The sequence below is a fragment of the Anser anser genome (genome assembly GCF_964211835.1).
Source record: "Anser anser genome assembly, chromosome: 3".
In the NCBI taxonomy this organism is placed as follows: Eukaryota; Metazoa; Chordata; class Aves; order Anseriformes; family Anatidae; genus Anser; species Anser anser.
The window spans coordinates 72,695,790-72,704,401 of record NC_139722.1 but is presented as its reverse complement, the minus strand read 5'-3'; positions in this window follow the sequence as shown (position 1 = coordinate 72,704,401).

Genomic DNA, 8,612 nt, shown 5'->3' with positions numbered 1-8,612 from the left:
CATTTCATCAGGTTTTCCCTTTGCCTCTTTCTTATATCCTTATGCGAGAAAAAAAAGCTGATGTGATCCAGATGGATCGAGCGTGCTAGTCAGATTATCTCCCTGGATTCTGTTTGCCTGCTTTCACTGCTCAGTCAAAAAAATCAGCTTGCACACCCTATCACATGCAGAAAAGAACACAAATGTATGTGTACCAATTATATCTGATCTTTATTTCTGAACCCAAAATATGCACAGCAGGTGACCTTTGTAGATAAAAATAATGATTAAGTATTGGCAGTGATATCTAGAAAAATAAAATTTTGTGAATCACTATTATCTTTAAGAAGCTGGAAAACAAAAACAAAAGCAAAGGCTTTTTAAAAATTTATTTATGGGTAGCTCATTTTCCCTTTTCTCTGTTCATCCTTCGAGTCAAAATTATGCACAAGTCTGAGAAGGTAGCTGCCTAAAGAAATCTTTGCGTGGAAATTTCATATCGCTTCACACCTCTGATTTTATCTTGTTCTGTGTGTTATTTAAGCTGCTTTCTGGAACTATTTTTTGTTCTTTTATTACCTCTAAGAAATGCTGATACGCTAGCAAGACTGTTATTTATATTAATTTTATACACAGAAAAAAAAAAGTTATGTCATTAACTTGGGCACAAGAAGCCAGTTTTTGACTTTTTCTACTGAAGCAAACCCTATCTTAGCTACTGAAACATTTTAAAATGTCAATAGAATAACATCATGAGCTGTACTGAATGAGCTGCCATCTGTTTCACAAAGGCTGGCTTAGAGAGTTGGACCTTCAGCTGACATAAAACCAAGTACCTCTACATCTTTCACTGGAGCTATAGCAGTTTACACCAGTAGTAATACACCAGGTGTATTATCGACGACAATGGCTTTTTCCTGCTGTGTAGCAGTGCAAAACTGCTGCCTATAGAAGAAGATTAAGAGGTTAATTGTTCCTTCAATGCTGCATGACTTAAAGACAAAAATCTGAAGGAGTTCAAAAGTTGTGCAGTCCTGAGCAGGGTCCAGGGCCTCACATGGATAAGGAGGGACTGTCAGGTCTTAAACACATGCTTAATTTTAAGAATACATACAGTCCCACTGACTTGTGGTTAGCATATATAGAGGCGCTAACTACATGGAAACCCACATAACAGCCCGGCTTGCAGTGTGCTGTCTTCTGAGCAAGCAGATAGGAGGGGAAACAGTGCATCATGGCCACTGCTCCTGATTAGTGCCGTATCGTATTGTAACTGAGCTGGCATCGATACCGTGCACTGGTTGTGCTGCTCTGACTGCACACTCAGCAGCTTACGAGAGTCTTGCTGCATCTAAGGAACGAGGTGGTGATTTTGTTTAAAGTAAGGCCTGCTGGCAGGAGCGAGAGCTGATCTTCCCTCTCCCTCCCATTTGTCTGTCAGCTGGAGGGAACCACGCCAGTCTGTATGTTCTAGATTATTCGCATCCTGGCAGGAAAAACTGAAATCAAAAGGCGAGTGAATGGGGGTGGGAAGGAAAGACTTTGAATCAAACATGTTCTTTTTTCTTTTTATTGGGTGCCAAGAGGTCTCTCTTGATCGGAGTGGAAGCTGTTAGCACTTGAAGCCCTCTCCTCTGATTCCCCCTACACGTCTCTCTAGGCCTGGCAGTGGGGTGAGTGGGAGCCATATCTCCTCCCTTATGTATCTAAAATTAGTCACCTAAGCCCAGATAAGTCAACTCTAGTCTTCTGGGGAGAAAATCTTCCTCCAGGTGCAGTTCTTCCTGCATTAGGATACCTAGATGCCTATTTCTCCTCACTGGTTATCGGAGGAGGCTTGGGTGCCTTGATTAGTCTCAGACCACTGAACTTTTAAATGCCTGAAGTTACTAAGAGAATTCCCTTATTAAATTCTGAAACAAAAATGTCAGTAAACCTTCTGGATCAGACCCAGAGTATACCTACACGGGCAGACTGTCGTGTGCCTGTGTCCAATAGCAGGTGGCTGGGAAGGACACAGAAACAGTGTGAGACTGCAGAATACTTTCAGCCCTCAGTAATGTCTTGTTCAGGGATTTCAACCCACCACGATCCTCAATCTAATATTTTATTTTATTTTATTTTATTTTATTTTATTTTATTTTATTTTATTTTATTTTTGAGAAGTTAAAAATCAGTAACTGGAAGCCCAAGGTAGAAACTACTTGATCCTGACTGCTTTCATGTACCTGTATGCAACATTTATTCAGAGGTCTGTTAGTAGCTTTGTGCACACCCTGAACACAACCTGCTGGAAATACCTGGGTTCATGAACGTCTCAAGACTGACTGATTTCACAGAGACACAATGCGCATGGAGATTTTCTTGCAAAGGTACATATGTAACCTAGTCATTTGAGTTGTAGGGTTGCCTAAATTTGTGCCATTTTATGTCCTCTTCTACACCACATCTGGCTCCCCTGTGCCGCTTCAGCAAGGTGTGGGTCTCCTGTATGTTCTGCATCATATCTATGATCCCTGTGCAGATTTCTCACATGTATTGTGGTGTCTCAGGTGACATTAGATGCTTATATTTTGGCAGCTGAAATCTGCTGTTGGTGGCTGGTTAACTGACATGCTAGCAGGGCACTGCTTGCTATTTCAATTCCATGAGCTACAGTGGGACTTTACTCATCTGGGCTACATGGACAGACCTTCACCACAAAGTAGATCTTACTCCAGTTGCTCACTGCTAGCTCTTGCTTGTTGAATGTGATTCTTTAACAACAGTGTTAAAGCCCCATCTGCCCTTTAACTCATTTGATTTTTAAGATTACTTAGGAAATGAAGATAAAAGTTGCACTGTTAAAATAACAGCAAACTGAAAAATATATATTAAAAAAGGTTACAAAAAGTAATGCTAAATTTACCAGTCTGTTTAATAAGGTCAGTTCCAGACATCATGTGCACAGATGCATCACTGCTTACTAATGCTAATTTAAAGGAGATGTGAATTTTATCTTGCAAGATCCCTGCCTTCCCTTCCCAGATCAGTAAATTGCTTCATATTCTGCTGCTTACGTATGATGGACATTTACCAGCTATGCACTGGGATCTTCTTGCTGTGTGACTCCACAATGCTGCTTGAAGCTTTGCATTTTATGGTGTGAGGAGATTTCAGCTCCTTCACCTGTACTTTGTGCTAATGCTTCCATTGGTTAGGAGATGTGTCCGCTGTGCTTCATTCCTCTGTGTCTGTAACACTTCTCTGTGTGTGTGGGGGGGTGTCTGAGTGATGAAGCCAGCAGAGAAAGGAGGCAGCCAGCATCTCCTGGGACACACCAGTCCTGAGCGCAGCTTTTCGCAGTGATCAGGAGCTCTTGTACTTTCATCAGCTCTGTTTTCCTCTTCTGTCATGTGGGGCGGTGGACCAGGTGGACCCTGTGGGGGGCAAATTTCCAGTCTTAGTTTCCAGCCTGGATCCCAACACTGACATGATCCATCACTTTGCTAGCACCTCTCGGTCCACAGGAGCATGAAAGAAACCTCACAGGTTTGAGTGCATCCACAAGAAGCCAAAGACCAAGGGGAAAATAAATTCATAAATTAATCTTCAGTAGTCTAGGCCTCTCACTGCATGCTCAGAAACTAAGCTAGTAGCCTGCCTTTTCAAGCTTCTTATCTGTTGGTGGGACTCAGTCCCAGAAATTTAAATGATCATTTCCATCACCTTATTTTAAGTCCTGGGACCACTGGACTTTTTTTTTTTTTAATTAGAGCTTAGAAACTGCATTCTCCCTTCTTACATCTATACAAAGGACAGCTGAACTGCAAGTTCTGGTGATGTGAACTGTCAGCATACAAAAGGTTCAGATAAAAGGGTGAAAGTTATTCTCTTGTTACCTGCAAGAGTCACCACTGGACAGTTTAAAGGTTTTGCTTGTCAGACCTCCTCAAGGGTCAGTTCAAAGCCAGAAGTGGGCTTTGTTTTTAACTCATTTACTGAACATTCCTGGAATTTATCTCTTCACCTACTGCATGTTTTTCTTGTCTTTCCTCACCTTTTCATCCTCAGTAAGGTTCTAAAATCTGTTTTATTTGTTCGTGTCTAGAAACCACTTGTTAGATGATACTTATTCAGGCTGGTATTATATTCAGGAGGTAGTTTGTTCAGTACAAGAGGGCCTGTCTGCTGACACAGGAGTTAACGCATTGTGTTTCCAAAGGAAACTGCCAGAGTAAAACAAGCTGACTTTCTATTTATCTGTAGTAGCTTCCCTTTTGTAAGCTGAGGATGTTTATGTGCATCGTAAATATATGTGCATCATAAACATTCAGACATCTGCTGGGAAAAGCACCAGTACATTGAAAGTGATCACAATATGTTCAGGATTCCCAGTTTTCATATCATCCAAGAAAACCAGAGTCCTCAAAACAAGGACCTCTGCACAAAGGTCTCCTCTTCAACGTCCAGACTTGGATGTCTGGAAACCAGAAGTTGATCCACCATGAAGAGAACATTCCAATGTACTAATTCATTAGACTTTTTTGAACAAAAACCAACAATCCTTTAATTTCACACAGGCTCATTCATCTGGAGTTCTTCTCCTCATCTTGTTTAAGTCTTCTTGCCAAGAGTTATGGGGAAAAGACAGAAACTGTTACAGAGTCCAAAAAAATTATCCCAAAACAAAAACAATCTTTTATTTCCAACATTCGAAATTCCCCCAGAAAATCCAGCTAGACAACCAACAACATTTGTAAAATTGACATTACAAAACTAAAAAAATCGTGTCAATTTTCCATTTTTGCTCTCTGACAAATAAGATCAGGATGAGGGGTAGGGGCAGGGTAGGGTAGAGTAGGGAGTATCTACATGCGAAAGGAGGATGGAGGAAAGAAATTTGGCCACATGTCTGGAAATATTTTCTCAGTCTTCCAGAGAGAGTCGTGTCAAAGAGGCCTTCCCAGGACAGAACAGCAGGGGGCTTTCATCTGTGAAGGACCCTCTCCAGCGTGATGCTGGTGGAAAACAAGGTTCTCATCCACTGCCCTTTGCACTTGTTAACTGGATTAAAGCTGTCTGGAGGATGTGTAAATGTAGAAATACACTTGTATTTCACAGCTGCACTAGGCCTTCACTTCTGGTACCTGCAGGCAGCTCAGTGTCAAGGGTAGGATTCTCTGAATCACACATGTGCTTGGAGGAAGCTGCAAACCCCATGGAGGGCAGCAGCATTGCTCCCATGGCCTTGCATGTGTGGTTGTGCTGGACCTGTGCTATCAGCCCCGCCAGGCCAGAGCCCATCTGGGCTGCCTGCACTGACCAGGAGCCCTGGGAAGCCCATCTCAGCCAGCATGGCTGATACTGAGCTGGAAGTAATGCCAGCAGTAACACTGAGCTGTGTGCTGACCTGCCCTATGAGCACATCTGCACCGCCGTCCCCAGAGCCCTGCCTTTCAGGGAAGTACAGTGCCCCAGTCCAGCACTAGTCCCAGGTGGCTCCACGCAGTCAGAGCTAATAAAGCCTCCTGGCAGCCGGACCAGAGGAGGATGTGATGCAGACACTGCTCACCAGCCCTGCAGGGAATAGCCCCGATCCAGCCAAAAGAAGGTGAATCCAGAGCTGGTGTGTCTGGATGGATTACAGCTGCCCTTCTTGCCACTGCACAGTGCTCCCAGCAAGGACGGCAACAAAAGCAGGACGCTGAATAATGGAGAGAAGACTGCACTGCCTGCTTCCCTTGCAGGAGCTGTCTATAGGCCACCCAGCTGGAGGAGGGAAAGCTGTTGGACTTCCTTGTCCCTGGAGTCTCTAACCACCTTCAGAGAAATACACCTTTATATGAGAAACCTTGGAGATCCCCCAAATGTGCAGGTGGACCTGAAGATGTGTGTGACCGTGTTCAACCAGCTCAGATTTCAAGTGGAGCAAACGTGTTACAATATCCCTGTCCAACACACACAACCTTTGCTCTTTCTTATCCTCAGCCACTTCAGATTTTGTAGGCTCTTATTTAAAAGTCTAAGCATGGAGGGGCAGGAAACTGGGTGTCACTTCAAGTACACAAGATCAGAAGAGCAATAGCAGAAACCTCTTGCAGCCCTTGCTGTTGTCTACAACAAGATGCATGCTTCTCTGACATGAAGAGGATTGTTTAGAAACAAGAAATCTCTGTTTATGTGTGATCTCTAAAAAACAGACTATAAAGTCATTTAGCAGAGGTTTAATAGATGTTACATAGCTAGGAGCTCTCTGTCCTTCTTCCATCTCAGTTAGAAGCATCTGTGAGTTCTTCACTTTGAGCTGCTGGCCTACAAACAAATCTCAAAGAATGGAGTCCCCTTCACAATGCATCTACTTTCATTCCTTGCCTGTAACCGTATGAACATAAATAGTTAGATACTGTAGTAATCATGAAGTGCACTTGGAGATTATTTTTAAAAAACACATTGGTAAAAATATACAGTAAATGTTTGTGGAAGAAGTTTACATTCTTATTTTTTCCCAGTGTAAATAAATTGGGTCAAAATAGGCTGTTACATTAGCAACTGGCAAGCTGCTGACTTAATCCATTATGTTTCCATAACCGCAGGGCTCACAGGGCAAGGACAGACACTGGGCAGTGACAGGCTTTCCGTTCAAAGAGTTGTGATCTCGTGCAAAAGTGCACCCACAGGTACACAGATACAACCCTTGTGCCAATTACATTTCGTTAACAGCTCTTCCCTAGCTGGCCTTGTGAGCAAAGCCAAGGACTGTGCTGCAGCTTAATATGACCATTCTGCATCCTGCTCCTTTCCTCTGTGGAGTTGTATGGGATACTTAAGCAAAGGCCAGATAACACTAAAGTCAGTTGTAAAACTTCTGCTGCCTTCAGACGGGCTCTGAGCTATGTGTTCTGCTTGGCCCAGCCGTACTTAACCCGTCTTTTCCCACCCAGGAGACATCTGTACTGACAAGCAAGCCAAGATCAGCTCTCTGGTCCTCTTCTACCCTCCCATCACCACTGGATTTGGTGGCTTGGCCATTTTAATCTCACTTCCCAAAACTAGAGTAAATTTAGATCAAGTGAAGCAAGAAAGCCATCTGTCTGAATATCTGGTGACCACACAGTGCAACGCTGCCCACCTTCAGTCCCAGGCAGGCTGCTGGTAATGACGTTAATAAGCTAGGCTGGTTAACAGCATAGTTAAATGGTTAAAGCAGTACACATGCAGGTGCTGAGGGAGGGCAACACCAAGATTTTAGCATATTTGCATCTGCTGTGAAAGTAAAGACATATTGGAAACGGCTTGAAACCTCAGCTTCTCACTGTATGCTGTGAGAGGGCAGAGGGCTCATTCCAGCTGCCCAGGTCTAAAGCTCTCTCAGCTGTCTGGATGTCAGCCTGGATCCTGCCACCATGGTACAGTCTGCAGCATCAGAGCTGTAAGATGTCTTGCCATCATCTCTTTGCTAGGCGGTCCTTACATCTGCCAGAGGAAGTATCTTTCCAGCAACTGGGATCTGGCAATTCCAGCCTTTCATCTTATCTTTGCAGATTAATGGCACATGTAGACCTGAATTTAAAATTCCAAAACCCATCCCCAAGGCATGCACCTCCAGGGCCTTGTTTGCTCATACTCTGTTATTTAGATGGAGCAACAGCAAACTCTGTTCTTGCCAGATTCACCTGAGATCACACTGCACACCCACCAAGGCACGAGAGCATGCAAGCAGTAATGCAAACACAGACAACGGATGCACTCATCCCACCAGCCTGGCCAAAAGCAGAGCTTTTTGTAAGTTCGGTATAGAAAGCAGCTGGCTAAATTCTTCACTGCTTATTTGAAAATAAATTATACAAGTCTGTACAGAAATAGACCTAATCTGAGATGAGTTCCCTAGGTTTTTCCTATGGACCTTCAGTGTCCTTAGGTTCTTCTTGTCCATTAATAAGTCAATTCGTCAGCACTACGAAATGTTGTCCTTCATCATTTCACTCTCTTCATAGTCAGCCATTTCCCTAGAGTTATTCTGGTTGTTCTTTCATAGGAATGAAACCTCAAGATATCTCTGAGAACCTCACTTCCTTTCCCTTCCTACTGTCTAGTTTAATAGTACGCAGGAGGTCCTACAGATTTCAGACTTGATTAGCCCGTGTATCTCTGAGAATGCAAATAAAATGCCCTTCAGCTTGCCTGCACTGAGTTGCTTTTATTGTGAAAATAACTCTTTGGAACGCAATTTTATTTTCTTCCTTACCTTCCTGCCTAGGAAGCTGATTTAATATTTTTTTTGACTTTTCTCTTTCCAAGTTTTTATTGTCTTTGTAACATCTTACAAAAGCCATGTATCCAGGTATGTTTGTGGCAACACTTGTTTTTATAGACATTGCCCATAACATGTTAACACAGCAGATGACCAAAATGACATTTGGAGAACTTTATCATATACATATATATATATATATATACACACACACATACACAAATATAAAATATATACATATAAAAATATATTATATATATAATATATATAAATATATATTTTCCCCATTTTTCCCATAATATATATATATATTCTGCATAATATATATAATATATAATATATATTTTTCCCCATTTTGCCAAAATTATGGCTTCACAGGTCCATTGGAGATCTTAACTCA